The sequence below is a fragment of the Bos javanicus genome, chromosome 6 (genome assembly GCF_032452875.1).
Source record: "Bos javanicus breed banteng chromosome 6, ARS-OSU_banteng_1.0, whole genome shotgun sequence".
Lineage (NCBI taxonomy): Eukaryota > Metazoa > Chordata > Mammalia > Artiodactyla > Bovidae > Bos > Bos javanicus.
In genome coordinates this window covers 62,078,415-62,097,316 of record NC_083873.1, presented here as the reverse complement: position 1 = coordinate 62,097,316, position 18,902 = coordinate 62,078,415, and the positions used below count along the sequence as shown (strand labels likewise).

At 40.5% G+C, this 18,902-nt stretch overlaps 1 long non-coding RNA gene across 2 annotated transcripts in view; it reads right to left on the bottom strand.

Annotated features, from left to right (window-relative positions):
- Positions 1-18,902, bottom strand: part of LOC133249498 (uncharacterized) — a 239,258-nt gene that overhangs the window by 62,262 nt on the left and 158,094 nt on the right. For both annotated transcript variants that reach the window (XR_009736987.1, XR_009736986.1), the window contains exon 2: positions 2,405-2,647. This is a non-coding gene — a long non-coding RNA (uncharacterized LOC133249498). The remainder of the gene's footprint in view (positions 1-2,404; positions 2,648-18,902) is intronic.

Genomic DNA, 18,902 nt, shown 5'->3' with positions numbered 1-18,902 from the left:
CACCACAGTGAGAAATATCTTACATTGTCAGAAAAATTTTTTCCCAGTTTAAAAAGCAAATCTCACAACCTTTTACCAGTGATTTCCTTCCCAGTGTGGATATGTTCTTCAGATTTTTTCCCTTGTGGAAGAATATCTTAAAGAAGGAAAGAATATGAAGAGATAATATAGCATCATTCTACAGCCATTTAATGTATGTTTTTGAGAGCTTTGTGACAAACTCTGTTCAAGGTGCTAAGAATATAGCAGCAAACAAACTAACAATTACTTTCCTTGAGGTGATGTGCCAAAGTACAAGGGTTTGGGGAATTGGACTGACCTAACATGGAGTCCTGGCCCTGCCATCTACCCAGCTATGTTACTTGGAGCAAAAGAATATTCTCTTTTTCAAAACAGGGATGAAAATTGCTACTATTTATTAAAAACATACTTTGATCCGACCATATGAACTGAATAATATTTTATATCATTATATAACTGATACATATAATTATATAATAATGGGGCTTCCCAGGTGGCCCTAGTGATAAAAAAAAAAAAAAACCCTCTTGCCAATGCAGAGGATACAAGAGATGTGTTTCGATTTCAGGGTCAGGAAGATCCTCTCGAGTAGAAAACGGCAACCCACTTCAGTATTCTTATCTGGAAAATTCCATGGACAGAGGAACCTGGCACTCTACAGTCCATGGGGCCTCAGAGAGGTGGACACGACTAAGCGACCCTGCACACACACACGTGCATAATAATAAAATAATATAATACATACGTATATAATAAAACCCTCACCATTAGCCTAAGGAAAGTTCTACTATTATTCTCATACAAAAGAGGAAACCAGGTACAGAGTGATTTATACATTTCCCAGCATTAGAAGTATCAGAACAATGCTGCCTGACTCCAAGGCTATCTTGCCTTTTAACCAGTGTTCCAGAGAGTTCATTTCTAAAGTTAGACTGATGGTTAGATGAGATAACACATGTGAGCTGAAAGTATACTATAGTGCTTTTTAAAATCTATGTATTTATCTGTCATTATTATCTGTACCATTGTCATGGGTTTCTGGGACCTCGGGCTCCACTGCTGTGGGTTTCTGGGACCTCAGGCGCAATACTTCAATCAAAATTCTTCTCGTTCAGAATCAATCTGTGTCCAGCTCTGGTTGAAAGTAAGACTGCATGATGTCATAGCTAGTGAATCATGGCTTTTCTGCATTAATCTTGCCATAAGATGGCAGACTGCCTCTAACAGCCACGGCTCTAGACAGGACATCAGATACAAGCTCCCTGTAACAAACAGGAGCATTTCCTGCTAAGAAAAATCTCTGGCTTTTTCTAACTTTCCCTAAAACCTGAAAGTTAAGACCAGATTTGAAAAGTTAATATGTACTGATTTCTCACTACACTCAAGGCACCAGAAATATCAAGAAAAATACAGAATGCCATGTAAATTAATTATTGCAATTCACTTTTTTTGTTCTCTGATCAGTGACCTTGTCAGCCTTACCTCCCAGCCACTGTCGTCCCTCAGCTCTTTGCTCTCCCTCTCTCTAAAGTGTCCCCTCCAGCGCCCCCTTCTTGGGCTTCTTACCGATGACACACATTCATAGATGGATGGAGGTTATTATGCTAACAGTGTTATTCAGAGAGCAATGGAGGAGTCGTGTTTTTTGCTGCTCTGGGAATTCTCCACTCTGCTCACTGTAAGCCTGCATTTGTGTCTCACACTCCTGCATTCCTCAAATCAAGAATCATTTTAAACAACAAGCAGATAAAATTCTGGCTACAGGCCCTATTTCTTATTGATTTCATTTCATGACTGTCATCTCAGTTTCATTAAGTAGGAAATTGAGTGCTTAATGATGTAGTATAGGAGAATTCACAAATGCATATCTCATATTCCATTTTTCTTACCTGCACTTAAAAAAAGTTTTTATCCCATATGTCAAGCTTCTCAATTCAAAACTCAAGTCAACTAACCATTTTTAAAATGTATTTCTATTCAAAAAGAGAATTCCATGCTGATTTTGTCTCACTATGACTCTGTAGGGATGAACACTGTAGTGATACATCATTTGGGATAGAAGTAAGTGCCTCAAAACTGCTGGATTGAACTCCGAAAATCAGTAAGTATGCTGGTAGCTATGATGCAAGTTGCTTTGTCATAGGTTTACAGATTTCTATCAACACTGCTGCTGCTGCTGCTGCTGCTAAGTCACTTCAATCATGTCTGATTCTGTGCGACCCCAGAGACAGTAGCCCACCAGGCTCTGCTGTTCCTGGGATTCTCCAGGCAAGAACACTGGAGTGGATTGCCATTTCCTTCTCCAGTGCATGAAAGTGAAAAGTGAAAGGGTATCAACACTGGTTGGGTTCAATAAAAAAGATTTTCCTTAGCAGACACTTACCCCTAGATAATGGCCATCAATGAACACAACAGGGAGGGAAGGAGCTTCAGAAACCCGCCGGCATCGTTCATCTAACTCTTTTCCATAGTCACCATTCAAAGCAATGTTTTTCTCTTCAAATTTGACTCGATGGTTCTGGAAGATCTTTCTAACTAGTTCACACCTTTCAAAGGTCGTCCGTACCACACGAAGGCAAGTGGTATAAATCACTACCCGGTCAAATTCCAGCTCAGTTGATGGTTGCTAAAGGAAAACATTATAGAGTAAATATTTTGCATTTGCTTTCTTCTCATTATTTTAAGACAATTAACATTTCAGCCAATGACTTACACGTTAAATGTGTACAAGTTGAATAAGCACCATATTTGTCAATTCTAAGACATGTCTTTATATTTTAGAACATTTATAATTGCAATACAAATGACAATCAACATAATTTAGATGACATAACTTAATTGACAGTATTTTTTTCTCTTCTTAGTAGTATATCAGATAATGGTGCTCCTTAAAATTGATGATGTCTCACATGGCATGCCATGTGATGAAATAAGGAATGGTAAAATTACTTTTCTCATCTTTTGTAGACATCATTCAATTATGATAGTGGCCTCTTGTACCCAAAGTAAAACATGGGACAGAATAGTCAACATTAAAATTTAACCATTTGAAAATTCTTCTCCTAATCAACTTACCAAATTTTAAGGTTTTTTGAGCCACAATTTCCTGAAAGTAAAAGACCCTATATCCTAGGGCTGTTCTGAGGTTTAAGTGTGTGTGCATGAGTTCTGCTGAGTGACAGGCTTCCATGTGCAGTGAGAGGTCTCCACCACTAGGAAAAAACATTGAGCGGCTCAGAGACAGTGTATAGAAACCAAGACCAAGGTGGGCAGCAGGTAAAAGCCAGACGAGGAAAGGAATAAAGGAAATAGTACACTGCAATAGAGGCAAACAACTCTCAAAACCAAGGTGAAGACTCCTAAGAGAATCCGTTTTTGTCTGTGTTTCCTGCTACATTAGAAATCAGTGACTGCAGTCCTGTGAAACCCTGCTGACACTGAGAGCCACATATCAGCTAGGTGGTCCTGACATCACCAGAACAACATCATCCTCTTCCTCTTTAGCATAGTCTTACTTGAAGGAGGCTGAACAGAACCCAACTACATATCCTGAGTTCAAGGGATATGTGAGTCTCCACAGGGCTACAGTTGTTGAAAGACAACCACACAGCTTGTAAACTCCCATGAAATCAAAACTCTGATTGGAAACCACTCCAAGCAGCTAAATAGTAGAACCAGAAGGTAGGATACTAAGCTCCACCATTTTGTATTCAACGAAATTGAACCACTCAGCCAGATGCAAATACACAGGTAGTCCTAAAAAGGTATGAAGTGATGAAGATGGCAATGCAATGGTCTACACTTCACTGAGAAAGAGGACATTTTGTTTTTCCTGATGGTAAAATGCACTAAAGACATAAGAATCATTTCTTCCCTCAACAGAATTTAGAGGCTGAGTTGAAAACCAGAGCTCTGGAGGGGCAAAGCCCGTGTCATGAATACTGGAGCAGGCCAGGAGTAAAAGAGGTAGGTGCTAGTGAGAGGCAGGAAGAGTGTCATTTGAAAAGGAAAAAACAGAACTCAGCTTCAGGCAATTTCAGGATTTCAGTCATGTCACTTAGTGTTGTCAGATAAGATTATTGTAAATATAAACCTGACATCTGGATTTTCATAAGAAATTTTCTGCTTTCTAAATAGTGGCACCTCGTTAAAAAATATATTGAGACCCTTGGACCAATATCACTGAAGGCTGAATTTGGCTTACAGGCCGGAAATTTATTAACACTGGAAAGGAGAGAGTTCCGAGAAGTTATATCATATGTTCCTGGGCAATGTCTCTGGCCATCTGTGTCTCTGAGAAGTTACTGAGCCATTTAGCTCAGTTTCCTCATCTGTAGAATGTGACAATAGCAGTAGATACCAGACATATTTGATGAGTAGATTAAGTAAGAGAAAATAAGAAAACAACTACTGCAGGGCTTAAAGTACTGTGTTAAGTTATAACTGGAAAATATTACAATCCACATTGTGGAACTTTTAAGATTAAAACCACAAGCAAAAATAAATCAGTGGAAAACATTAGTGAAATTAATAATACAAAAAGGAGGATTTTTACTATGCTTTAGATTAAGAAGCATTGATCTTCAAAGAGGGTAACCAAGTGCCCAAGAGCCTCTGGATTCTCTTCATACATTTATGGACATGCTGGGAATCACTGAACTCACGGTAAATGTTGCAGCTTTTGGAAAAGCACTAAGGTTATCTTCCTCCTAATGATATTATCTGGGTAATTATGCATTGTTCCTCTGGCTGCAAAGACTTATAACTGCATTTGTTTCTACCAAAATGCTTCACTTCTTTGAATAGTATACTTATTGTTTTAAATATTTGATAAGAAATACAGCTCCCCTATGTGAAGAAATGGGAAAGTTTAAGATTGGACCATTCTGCTACCACCACAACTGACTCACATAGGATTCTCTCTGCCAGGAAACAAATGCTTGGTAACACTTTCCTATGTGTCTCTAAGAAATATACATTTAAGAAACAGTAACACTATGAATCCTTATTTGGTGGCCATGTTAAATGCTGTCTAATGCAAAGGTTAACAAAAATATTCCTATACAGCTATTGTTGAGAATTAGCTTTGTTGCCTGAAATCAATGATTCTACAATAGTATTTGATATTAGAACAACCTAGGAAGCTTTTAAAAATCCCTAAAACCCAGGCCAAGCACATACAGGTTAAATCAGTATCACAAGGTGGGACTTCAAAATTGAAGTTTTTTTAAAAAATTCCTATGGCAATTTCTGGCTTCCCCAGTGGTTCAGCAGTAAAGAATCCACTGCAATGCAGAAGACACAGGAGATGTGGGTTTGATCCCTGACTCAGGAAGATCTCCTGGAGAAGGGAATGGCAACCCACTCCAGTATTCCTGCCAGGAGAATCCCATGGACAGAGGAGCTTGGAGGGCTTCAGTCCATAGGGTCGCAAAGAGTCAGACACGACTGAAGTTACTGAGCACACAGCACATGGCAATTTCAGTGTGCAACCAAGTTCTAGAACTAGTTAGGCACCAGTTGGAAATGCAGAATCGTGAGCTGCAGCCCAGATCTACTGAATCAGATATCTGCTCTTTAACAAGTTTTCTGGGAAATCTGGGTGCACATTCTATTTTGAGGAGCCCTGGTAAGTCACATAGACAGTTTGACTTGGCAGAAAACCTAGATTTATGTCCCTTTAAAATAACTGCTAGTCATTTACACAGTCATTAGAATAAGTTGCCAAATATATACTAGGCACTAGATATATAATGGAGAAGGCAATGGCACCCCACTCCAGTACTCTTGCCTGGAAAATCCCATGGACAGAGGAGCCTAGTAGGCTGCAGTCCATGAGGTCGATAAGAGTCAGACACGACTGAGCGACTTCACTTTCATTTTTTCACTTTCCACTTTCATGCACTGGAGAAGGCAATGGCAATCGACTCCAGTGTTCTTGCCTGGAGAATCCCAGGGATGGGAAGCCTGGTGGGCTGCTGTCTATGGGGTTGCACAGAGTTGGACACGACTGAAGTGACTTAGCAGCAGCAGATATATAATGGTGACCAAACAAAATAATTTCCTAACAACATGGAGCTCATAGTTTAAAGTAATTTTAGAAAAACCTAAAATGTTACATAAATAAATATAGAATTATAAGCTGGTAAGTGCTGCAAAGGAAATGCACAAGTTGTTAGAAGAGGCTATGGCAGAAGGGTCTTTTTTGTTTAGAGGTTAAGAAAGCATTTTCTGGTATTTGAGCTCTGATTAAAAGGATAAGAAGTTACAAAAATTAACTAGGTAGAGAGCATGAGGCAAAATATCATAGACAAGTGTAAAGAGGTTGACGTGGAGTAAGATGGCATGTTTGAGATTCTGAAAGAAAGTCTTAGGTGAAACACAAAGAAGGAGAATTATAATAATACTAAATGATTTTGGACATGTATATAGGATCAATAGATGTATTTTACAGACACTTTAAAGATCTATGGCCTTTAACCTAAAAGCAATGAGAAATTTCTGAAGGTTTTTAAGGAGTATGGGAGGGGTTTACATATTTTAAAAATAAGTGAAGCAGATATTTGCACAAACCTAGCAAGTGCCATTTTTGCTCTAGTTGTTTAGTCGCTAAGTCTTGTCTGTCTCTTTGGAACCCCGTGGACTATAGCCCACCAGGCTCCTCCATGGGATTTCCCAGATAAGAATACTGCAGCGGGTTGCTATTTCCTTCTCCAGGGGATCAAACTCTTGTCTCCTGCATTGGCTGGCAGATTCTTTACTGCTGAGCTACCTAGGAGGCTCAACAACAGTGTCATTATTAGTATAGAGGCAATGCCAAAGAATGCTCAAACTACCGCACAACTGCACTCATCTCACACGCTAGTAAAGTAATGCTCAAAATTCTCCAAGCCAGGCTTCAGCAATACGTGAACCGTGAACTTCCTGATGTTCAAGTTGGTTTTAGAAAAGGCAGAGGAACCAGAGATCAAATTGCCAACATCTGTTGGATCATAGAAAAAGCAAGAGAGTTCCAAAAAAACATATATTTCTGCTTTATTGACTATGCCAAAGCCTTTGACTGTGTGGACCACAATAAACTGTGGAAAATTCTGAAAGAGATGGGAATACCAGATCACCTGACCTGCCTCTTGAGAAATCTGTATGCAAGTCAGGAAGCAACAGTTAGAACTGGATATGGAACAGACTGGGTCCAAATAGGAAACGGAGTACATCAAGGCTGTATATTGTCACCCTGCTTATTTAACTTCTATGCAGAGTACATCATGAGAAAAGCTGGGCTGGAGGAAGAACAAGCTGGAATCAAGATTGCCAGGAGAAATATCAATAGCCTCAGATATGCAGATGACACCACCCTTATGGCAGAAAGTGAAGAGGAACTAAAAAGCCTCTTGATGAAAGTGAAAGAGGAGAGTGAAAAAGTGGGCTTAAAGCTCAACATTCAGAAAACTAAGATCATGGCATCCGGTTCCACCACTTCATGGGAAATAAATGGGGAAACAGTGGAAACAGTGTCAGACTCTATTTTTGGGGGCTCCAAAATCACTGCAGATGGTGATTGCAGCCATGAAATTAAAAGACGCTTACTCCTCGGAAGGAAAGTTATGACAAACCTAGATAGCATATTCAAAAGCAGAGACATTACTTTGCCAACAAAGGTCCATTTAGTCAAGGCTATGGTTTTTCCTGTGGTAATGTATGGATGTGAGAGCTGGACTGTGAAGAAGGCTGAGCGCCGAAGAATTGATGCTTTTGAAATGTGGTGTTGGAGAAGACTCTTGAAAGTCTCTTGGACTGCAAGGAGATCCAACCAGTCCATTCTGAAGGAGATCAGCCCTGGGATTTCTTTGGAAGGAATGATGCTGAAGATGAAACTCCAATACTTTGGCCACCTCATGCGAAGAGCTGACTCATTGGAAAAGACTCTGATGCTGGGAGGAATTGGGGGCAGGAGGAGAAGGGGACGACAGAGGATGAGATGGCTGGATGGCATCACCGACTCAATGGACGTGAGTTTGAGTGAACTCTGGGAGTTGGTGATGGACAGGGAGGCCTGGCGTGCTGCGATTCATGGGGTCGCAAAGAGTCGGACACGACTGAGCGACTGAACTGAACTCAACTGAAATGAATGATGCTCTCAGGGTTGTGTAATCCACACCGTGAACCATCATTTCCATTCTCATTCCCAACTCCTTTGGTCTGGGAACTCAGACTGAATCTGGGATAAATTCAAGGTAGGAAATAAAGTGTAAGTAATTAAGTAAATAAAAATGATCTTATTGAACAGTTTTTTATATGATTTGAAAGTAGATCTTTCTATAAGTAGAAGCAGGTTGAATGATTTCTCAAGGTTGTTTCCAGTTTTATCATATGAATTTTAAATGATATTGTCTTGGGGGAAAATAATCCTCTTCTACACTTGCTTCATTTTCTTTCCCTCAACAGATTTGTCAAAGCATCTGGCCAGAAATCTAAAAATAGCCTCTCAGTGGTTAGCTGTCCCTCTTCTCCCTTCCTCAGTGTTACCATGGGAATAGCGTAATGAAGGATGGAGGCGTCTGAGAAAGCGCTAAGAAGCCACTGGCGTCTGCAGCCTGCCTGTTCTGAGAGAGTCAATCTAGGTGAAGGCAAGCTATTGCATCCTTTCCATTGATTAAAAAAAGATGAATCTTCAGGGTGCCCCAAAGCCATACAACAACCCACAGCAAAGATAGATGTGTTGTCAAGGGAGGGAACTTGCTGTGAATGATACTGAAGGGTTTCTACATAGCCAACATATATCTTCAAGCTGCACCTTATCTGGCAATCACCACTGTCAGACAGTAAGTTTTGTAGTCATCTAGGCATCTAGGAACAGTTCTAGAACCCCACATCCACTGTAACTCCCACCACCTCAGGCCAAGAATTAGTCCCCACTGCTCCCCAATAGAGGGTCAGCATGGTGTAGACTCACCTCCGCAGGCTTGGGCAGATGTGGTGGGTTATTTCCACTTGACCATTTGCCTGTCCAGGTGGCCCTGGTTTGACAAGATCTCCTGAAATTGAGGTCCCTAGACAATTCCAGGAATTCAATTCTTAAACAAAACTAAAAAATATAATAAAGACTGACATTTTAAAATGCTGATGGCAGTGTGTATGTGCGTGCGTGCTCAGTTCTGTCCAACTCTGTGACCCCATGGACTGTAACCCTCCAGGCTCCACTATCCATGGGGATTCTCCAGGCAAGAACACTGGAGGGGTTGCCATGCCCTCCTTCAGGTGAACTTCCTGACTCAGAGATCTAACCCACGTCTCCTGCTATGGCAGACATAATGCTAATAGCTTTGCATTTACTTAATCTTCCCAATAATTTACATGATGTTAGTATATTTATTTACAGATTTAGAAACCTAGGTTCAGAGAGAATAAGTGTCCTCAACAGGATGATGGAGTTAAAGTTACAGCAAAATTAGAAAATTGGAACCCAGATGCATACACTTCAAAGTCCATGTGTTTCCACCCAGCCAAGCAGAACCCCTGAACAACGCTGTTGCTTTGTTACCCCTGCCCCAGGATTAAGTTATTGCCAAAACAGACCACTGTAGAACTAATTCAAGGCCCATGAGATAACACTGATGATTTAAAGAGGTTTGTCTCTTTACCAAATTATGCTCCCACATTTAATAGCAACATCCCAGGAGGGACATTTTTAACTTTTTTAATTTCAGTCTAAAAAGATTCCTTTGACATGGACAAGGTGCAGAGACCTTTTTTCTGTCTGAAGGCAAAGAGGGGAAGTGATTAGCTCAGAGCCATGCAGCATGTCAGAGGGCTAGCTGGGACTGGACCCAGATTTCCTGATTATTAGGCATTGGGCCAAGCCACTGGCTGCAGGAATCAATTTTAAATACAAGACACCTGCCTTTGGAAGCAGGGATGTGGGCCTTACTTAGTAAAGGGCAGGAATTCTCTCTCTCTCTCTCCCTCTTCATGCCACTCTGTAAACCCCTGTGGCTGTAAGAGTATTCTGAGATGCTTCTTAATATTAAACTTAAATAAATAAATGAGTTCCTGCCTGCCTTGTTTCAAAGTGCCTTTTGAATTATTTCACTTAACTACTGTGATGTGAAAACCCACTTTATCCACACCGTCCTCCTCTCTTCTCTTAGTTTCTGAATCTGACTCCACTCTGACCATACTCCCTATTCAGTTCTGAGGGTAAATGGTGATTTTCTATGCTATACCCCCTCCCACACTTTGATCACAAACACCATGAGTACCTTCTCATGTTCCTTTTTAAGACACGGGTTATAAAATAACTATAATAACTACTATTTGCTGCATGACTCCTGTGTGTGTATACACACACACACACACACACACACACACACAGTTCCAGGCCTGCAGAGGGGAACTTTACATGTGTAATGTTCACCTATCATAAGAGATAAGGATTATTATCCAAATTTTATAGGCAAAGTAACTGAAACTTGAAGGTAAATTTAAGGTGACTACATGCCTCAGAGGAAAATGGAGCAGAACCAGAATTTTAACCTGAGTCTTCCTCCTAAATTCTTGCTTACAGCCTTAGGAAGATACTCCACAACCATCTTAAATACAACCAACCAATGGTCACACCATTCCAGAACTGAGCAGTGAATAGTACCACAGAGGGACTATCGGAGGGACTATCGGAGGGACCATCCTAGCAATCCCCATTGCTCCTCCCTCCACTTCATTCCAGTGTCTCTGGTTACATATCACCTCCTCAGACATACCTCCCTCATCATCCCATGTAAAATAGACCCTCCATCCCCTAATGCAGTTCTTTCTTTTAGAATACTTAGTGCTGCTGCACAGTACTGTGTATGTTTATTGGCTTATCATCTCAACAAATAAAAGATTACCTAAATAAAGCAAGGGCTTCCCTGGTGGCTCAGTGGTAAAGAATCTGCCTGCCAATACAGGAGACATGGGTTTGATCCCTGATCTGGAATGATCCTCTGGAGAAGGAAATGGTAACCCACTTCAGTATCTTTGCTTAGGGAACCCCATGGACAGAGGAGTCTGGCATGCATAGTCCATGGGGTCACAAAGAGTTGGATATAACTCAGTGACTGAACACACACACACACACAAATAAAGCAGAAATTCATTTTGTACACAAGAACCCAGAATATGACCTGGTACATAGATGCTCAAGAAATACCTCCTGACCTCTTCTGCATACACTGAATTAAGACTTGGTTTGAATCTATCTCTTAGTAACAGAATAATCTTGTGCCAGTTAATCTCTTTAAATCTCAGTTTTTTTATTTGTAAAATAGACATCAATGCTTACTTCATGGGAAATTGTGAAGATTAAATGATTAAATGAATAAAAAAATCCTTAACATGAATCCTGATACATAATAAATAATAAATGTTATTTCTTTATTATTAATATCATTATTACAAAATGTTTTGGACACACAACAGCAATAGTACTATCACCACTATTATTATTATCAACAAGTCCAAATTCACATAAGTCATCAACCTCCTAAGTTTGAATGGCAAAGTTTAACTTTATAATTACATGATGATCATAAAATAAATATCTTTAATGAGTTGAATTACTACTTAAATTTGCTTGGATGTGCCATCAATTCTAAGAGTGGAAAACAATAGAGAATACATATAAGTTATCATAAAAATCCCTCCTTTTTTAAGTTCAGCTGCCCTCACGGTGGCATCAAAGAAACACATGAGCATAATCTCTTCACACAAAGATTTTGGTACAGTGTATTCTGTTTTCACAATGCTCCAAGATCACAGAAATAAATGGATTTTATTTTATTTCATTCATTATATTTCATTTCCCTTCATGGTTTAAAAGTTATCTATTTGTCCAAATCAATTACTGAGTTGGCCTAGACATTAATTGAAAAGTCAATGAACCTAATGAATCCTCCAGACCAAAGAGATAAATTTTTCCAGAAAGTTAACCTGAAACAATACTGATTTTCCAGCACATCAGAGTTAATAGAAATGAAGGTGCCCCCTCCCACCCCTTGACCTTGGAGAGGGGGTCATAATTCTGTCAATTTAGCATTAATCTAACACAGGGATATTTCACTTGAAAATTTAGATTTTTGTCTTCTCTTGAAACAGCAGAAAATTTGACAACACTGGTTTTGCTGCCTTCCTCTGCAAAAACAGCTTGACAGCAACTCCTCGCTTTAGATGACACATGACTCTTGCTGTCACATTTAATACTGTTTCCTTTATATCTAGACAATATCTGTCACTAACATTGCCTGCATCGCCCCTTCAGGTCTGAGTTTGTGATGTCATATTTAGTCCATGGCTTCTCTTGTGGCTCAGCTGGTAAAGAATCTGCCTGCAATGCGGGAGGCTTGGGTTTGATCCCTGGATTGGGAAGATCCCCTAGAGAAGGGAAAGGCTACCCACTCCAGTATTCTGGCCTGGAGAATTCCATAAACTCTATAGTCCATGGTGTGGCAAAGAGTTGGACATGACTGAGTGACTTTCACTTTTGGAGAAGTAAATGGCAACCCACTCCGATATTCTTCCCTAGTGAATTCCATGGACAAAGGAGACTGGTGGGCTATAATCCATGTGGTTGCAAAGAGTCAGACACGACTGAAAGTGGCTTAGCACTACCATCTAGTCCATATGCACACTTTACATAGGAAGAAATTGAGACTCACACTTTAATTATTTGAATCAAACTTTTTTTTAGGAAGCAACATGTTGCAGGGGAAAGAAAATCCATCTGGAGCCATTGCTTTGGCACTTAGTACCTGCATGAACTTGAGGAAATCAGTTTACTTTCCTGGGATTACTTTTTCTCTTCTCTCATATAGGTACAGCTATAATCTAGCCCATGAGGGAGTCGTAGGGTCATAGGTAAAAGACATCTGAAAGAAAGCGAAAGTGAAAATTGCTCAGTCATGTCTGACTCTTTGCAACCCCATGGACTATAGAGTTCATGGAATTTTCCAGGCCAGAATACTGGAGTGGGTAGCCTTTCCCTTCTCCAGGGTATCTTCCCAACCCAAGGATCGAACCCAGGTCTCCTGCATTGCAAGAGGATTCTTTACCAGCTGAGCCACAAGAGAAGCCCAAGAATACCGAAGTGGGTAGCCTATCCCTTCTCCAGCGAATCTTTCCAACCCAGGAATCAAACTGGGGTCTCCTGCATTTCAGGTGGATTCTTTACCAACTGAGCTATCAGGGAAGCCCAAAGACACCTGAAGACACTGTAAATTATAAAACTTTACAGACACACCAGCCATCATTATCCCCCAAAGTCACACATCTTGGAGAAGAGGAGCTAGGATCTCATGGAAGCCACCTTTCTATCAAAAAAAAAAAAAAAAAAAAATCTCTCTTCTGACATGAATACTTGGTTTCTATAGAAATTGTCACAAACACGATTTATTGGCATTTGCAGTTCTGCTCATTTCTTCAGGTAACACAATATTGATGTGAATGCCAAAAATCATCATTTCAGGAGCATCCCATCCCAAAATGATGCGCTTACCCATAGTGAAAAACCAGGCAGCAAATGAATCAGAAACATCTTACAAATGGAGATACTGAAAAACCACATTGTCCCTCTCATCCTATGAGAGATTCAGGTGACAAAACCAGAAGAAACTGGACTAAAGTGTTTAACAATAGCATCAGAATTCTAAGTGCTTGGTCCTGCCTTGACCATTTTCATAGTGCCTTTCATCTTTTTATTTTATAAAAACTCTGGTGCTTTCCTAAAGGGAAAGGTGCCCTTTTTATTCCATTCTCCCAAAGACATACACATTATGAATACAAAATCAAACAATAAAACATTAAAATCTTTCTGGATTTTCTACATCAAAGAAACTGCCTGAATAATCAGCTAAATGTAGTCAGTCCTCTTTAGTGGGTTGGGATATGATAAGAGTCTACTCTTGAGATTGAAATACTTGCATCTCATCTCAGCTTGATGCTTTAATAAATGCCATTGTTATGAAGAGGTGACCTCAATCTTTGTAGAAGTCCCAGAATCAACTGAGAGTCTATTTCAAAGCCAGTGAAAACTCAGAGGTTGAGAAAACTGGAACCAGCCTCAGGCAAATCCCTCATCCCTGCCTCTTCTTTAGGCTTCCAGGTTTAACTCTTACATCACTCTGACTCTTATGAATCTCATGGTCCCAACCTCACCTAAATATCCTCTTCTCCAGATTCTAAACACTGTATTTATGGGAAGAAACTGCTGGAGAGCATTGATGGGAAGCTTGGAAGTTGGCACAGAAAGCTGATACATGTATCTTATGAGCACTGAGTCCTTTAATTCTACAAGGAAAGTAGATGCTATCATTATCTTAGCTTTGCAGATGAGGAAACAAAGTAGGTGACAAGCCTAAAGTCAGACAAGTAGCAAGAGATGGAGCCAGTATTTGATCTGAGTAAACCACAGAACTCAAATCTTTATATGATCCTATAGGTCACGTCCTGACTTTGACTTCATTTCTACCCCATCTCATTGAGTAAAAAGAAGTTAGAGGGACAGATACAGGATTTATTAATCCTCTGGAGAAGGAAATGGCAACCCACTCCAGTATTCTTGCCTGGAAAATCCCATGGACGGAGGAGCCTGGCAGGCTACAGTCCATGGGGCTGCAAAGAGTCGGACACGACTGAGCAACTTCACAACAACAACAACAAAGTTTCATAAGTCACCAGTCATAAAGGAAATCAGTCCTAAATGTTCATTGGAAGGACTGATGCTGAAGCTGAAACTCCAATACTTTGGCCACCTGATGCAAAGAACTGACTCATTGGATAAGACCCTGATGCTGGGAAAGATTGAGGGCAGGAGGAGAAGGGGATGACAGAGGATGAGATGGTGGGATGGCATCACCAACTCGATGGACATGAGTTTGAGCAAACTCCAGGAGTTGGTGATGGACAGGGAAGCGGAAGCCTGGTGCGCTCCAGTCCATGGGGCCGCAAAGAGTTGGGCAGTTCAGTTCAGTTGGACAGTTCAGTTCAGTTCAGTTCTGTTGGACATGACTGAGCGACTGAACTGAAATGAATCCTAAAGTTTAATATGTTTTAGGGTTGTTGTATCAAATTACCACAAATGTAGTGGCCTAAAACAACAGAAATGTATTATCTCTAAATTAATTATCTCCAATTCTGGAGGTCAGAAGTCTCAAATAAGTTCCACTGGGCAGAAAGCAAGGTCTTGGCAGGACCACCTCCCCTTTAGAACTCCAGGGGGGAATCTATTGCCTCATTTTCCCCGGCTTCTAGAGGTCACCTGCATTCCTTGTGTCTCCATCCCTTCTGCCATCTTCAAAGTACAGCTGACCCTTGAACAACACAGCTTTAAACTGTTCAAGTTCACTTATACAGTTTTTTTTTCAATAATAAACACTACAGTATTACACGATCTGATCCAACGTTGGTTGAATCCTCAAATGCAAACTGCTAGTGTGAATAAACCCAGGACGGTGAAGGTTGACTGAATTATACAGGATTTTTGACTGTGTGGAAGGTCAGTGTCCCTAACCTCCATTCTTGTTCAAGGGTCAACCGTATACTATAACAACCTCTGTTTCCATGGTCACACCTCTTCTCTGATTCTGACCTTCATGCCTCTTTCTTACAAGGACCCTTGTGATTACATTGGTCCCATCCAATAATCCAGAATAATATTTCCATCTCAAAATCCATAGCTAACCACAAATGCAAAGTCCCTTCTGCTGTAAGGCAACATGTTCGCAAACTCTAGGAATTAGGGTGGGGCTTCCCAGGTGGCTCAGTGGTAGAGAATTCTTTACCACTCTTGCCAATGCAGGAGGCACAGGAGCTGCAGGTTTGATCCGTGGATTGGGAAGAGCTCCTAGAGAAGGAAATAGAAACCCACTCCAGTATTCTTTCCTGGGAAATCCAATGGCCAGAGGAGCCTGGTGGGCTATAGTCCATGGGATCTCAAAGAGTCAGACATGACCAAATAACCAAGCATTCAGGAATTAGGATAAAAACAGCTTTGGGGTTAGGGAGACTATTGTTGAGTTTATGATAGATATGCTATGCTATGCTATGCTATGCTAAGTCACTTCAGTTGTGTCCGACTCTGTGTGACCCCGTAGACGGTAGCCTACCAGGCTCCCCCGTCCCTGGGATTCTCCAGGCAAGAATACTGGAGTGGGTTGCCGTTTCCTTCTCCAATGCATGAAAGTGAAAAGTGAAAGTGAAGTCGCTCAGTCGTGTCCGACTCTCAGCGACCCCGTGGACTGCAGCCTACCCGGCTCCTCGGTCCATGGGATTTTCCAGGCAAGAGTACTGGAGTGGGGTGCCATTGCTTTCTCCGTATGATAGATATATAGGCAGGTAAATAGAGATAGATTGACTTTATGGTCACAGATCATAGGTTTAGGAATAAAAAGACTTCAAGTTACACAATCTTAAATCAGGCGGGAAACTTGGAGATCATCTAGCCCAGCTTGCACAAATGTATGACAGCGTCAAGAATACACTCAAACCTCTAGTAGGCCAAATCTTCCTCATTGTACCTATTGGCTTGTTAAACACAAAATACGGGTATTTCTAGTAAGACAGGCATGAAACACATTGTTCTTATAAGACCTTGATACAATCATTTGTGAGCAGGACTTTTCTCCAAGTTGCTACTGAAGAGATGGAAAGAGTTTAAAAACAAGCAAGTGCATTAAAGAAAGATTTGCTCGATCTTTATCAATTCAGTGTGTCTCATCTCTCTTTTCTACTCTTTCCTACCTCTTACCTTGCAATATGCTTTGTACAAATTGTCAAACAAGCCTTAGATATTGCTCTGAAAATCAGATGCTAAGCATGATGAAACAAGGGAGGGGCTTTGTGCTACGCGAAAAGAAAAGCACAAATAAAAATGTTTGAAATTTCTGCATAAAGCCAGAGGTTGAATTTGTTTGTGTTCCAAAAAGGAACCTAGCTGAGTCTTTCAGTTCAACTTCAAAGCAAATAACCATAAGATTTCAAAAGCAAGAAAATGTTGCCTTTTCATCTCATTTTCCCAAAATTATATTGCTTTAATAAAAGAAACTAAATTGTGAGGCACATGAAGCCTACAGGAGCTGATGTAAAGAATAATACTCAAAACCATAAAAGTCATAATTTTTTTCAAGTGTATTCTGTACTATCTGGGATGACCAATGCAATTTTCTAAAGGAAAATAAGCACTTGATATTGACTGCATATTCAAATAAGAAATAAATGCAGGCATTTTCAAACAAGATTAATCACAGTATTATCAGAAGGAAGAAAATAAAAATATTCTTCACCAGACACTGCTTCCTTTGATATCAGAACTCCTTCAGTTCAGTTCAATTCAGTTCAGTCACTCAGTCGTGCCCGACTCTTTGTGACCCCATGAATTGCAGCATGCCAGGCCTCCCTGTCCATCACCAACTCCCATAGTTTATCCAAACTCATGTCCATTGAGTCGGTGATGCCATCCAGCCATCTCATCCTCTGTCGTCCCCTTCTCCTCCTGCCCCCAATCCCTCCCAGCATCAGGGTCTTTTCCAATGAGTCAACTCTTCGCATGAGGTGGCCAAAGTACTGGAGTTTCAGCTTCAGCATCAGTCCTTCCAATGAACACCCAGAACTGATCTCCTTCAGAATGGACTGGTTGGATCTCCTTGCAGTCCAAGGGACTCTCAAGAGTCTTCTCCAACACCACAGTTCAAAAGCATCAATTCTTTGGCACTCAGCTTTCTTCACAGTCCAACTCTCACATCCATACATGACCACTGGAAAAAACATAACCTTGACTAGACGGACTTTTGTTGGCAGAACTCCTTACTGGAGCTAATTATCAGATTTTGGAAATTCAGTCATTAGGAAAGAGACCTGGCTGAATTATTGAAGGAAATAATGTCTCATTAGGTGGAAGATTTTAATATCAACCATTTTGTTCATAATTCAATCAACATATGCAGCAGAAAAAATATTCATTGATGAATTCTATGCTATAGGCATCATAGCAGATGAATAGATTTATTATCACTATAATCCTCACAAAACAAAATGCAAAAGATATTGCTATTTCATTTTCATTGCCAAAGTAAATAAGTCACAGGGAGACTGCAAACTTGTTCAAAGCACAAACTCATAAAAATGTTTTCCATTGGCATACATAACATCCATCTTTCCTAGATTTCCTCTTACGTGTCTGGCTATTCATGTTCAGCTAGAGTCACTCTTCCCCTAAGAATTCTCGATCCCATGGACTCTCAGCTTGGACCACCTCCTTGTCTCTGGATGAGCTCAACATTTCAATAACTAATTGAAGGCTGTGAACTCCCAAGGGTGTAACTTCAGTTCAGACTGTACTCCAGCACTCCAGACTAGATGTCCAGTTATCAGTATAACGTCTCCACCCAGAGGGACACAGCCTTTATACCTTGCATTGAGAATGCCTGAAACTAACATCATTGCCACTAAACCTAGTTAATCAACTGCTGAAAATCTGGGAAAGGCCCTGATTTCTCCAGCACTTTCCCTCACCACCCCCATTTTCCATAAATCAAGTATCAATTCTTTCTATATATGTTTGAAGCCTTTTTCCTTCCCTCCGTCCCCACTTTTGCAGCTTTTACTTTTTAAAAGGATGTGGAAGTTGAGACTCAGAGATACAAAATGACTTGCCTTGGATTATACAGATGTGATGTGGAAAACTAGAATTGACCCCTAGCAAGTCTACCTCCCAAATCGATAACGCAGTGCTTTCCACTAATTGGTCACATCTCAGCCATTTCATCACAGGCTGTGTCAGTTCTTCTTGCATTCAAATGCAAATGCAAACATTTCTATTTACCCCTGTGCTTCAATCTATGCTTCCTTGTGTC